Genomic DNA, 366 nt, shown 5'->3' on the forward strand with positions numbered 1-366 from the left:
CTCAGACACATGACTGGGGTGGGGTGGGGGGGGAGCAGGGGAAATGTTCACTTGGCCAGCATTGAGTGTCTTACAGAAGGATATAAGCGAGTCAGGGCCAGAGTGGGAGGATTGTAGAATGAAGAAGAGCTTCAGCTTACATTGCTGAGCTTCCAAAAACAGTCCTTGTCCCATCCAGGGAGGGGGAGAGCATGTCAGTCCACTATCAGTTGTGCGCAGCATAATGTGCGTAGGGCGTGGTCATCACCTCATGCACAGCGGTCCGGGGGGCTTTCTGGCTTAGTACTCAGCTGTAGATGGTACAGTCACAGTCAAGGGAGGCATCTGTAGACTGTAAACCAGGGACAGGTAGTGTCGGTAGACTCG

The sequence above is a fragment of the Cetorhinus maximus genome, chromosome 6, assembly GCF_964194155.1.
Source record: "Cetorhinus maximus chromosome 6, sCetMax3.hap1.1, whole genome shotgun sequence".
Classification (NCBI taxonomy): domain Eukaryota; kingdom Metazoa; phylum Chordata; class Chondrichthyes; order Lamniformes; family Cetorhinidae; genus Cetorhinus; species Cetorhinus maximus.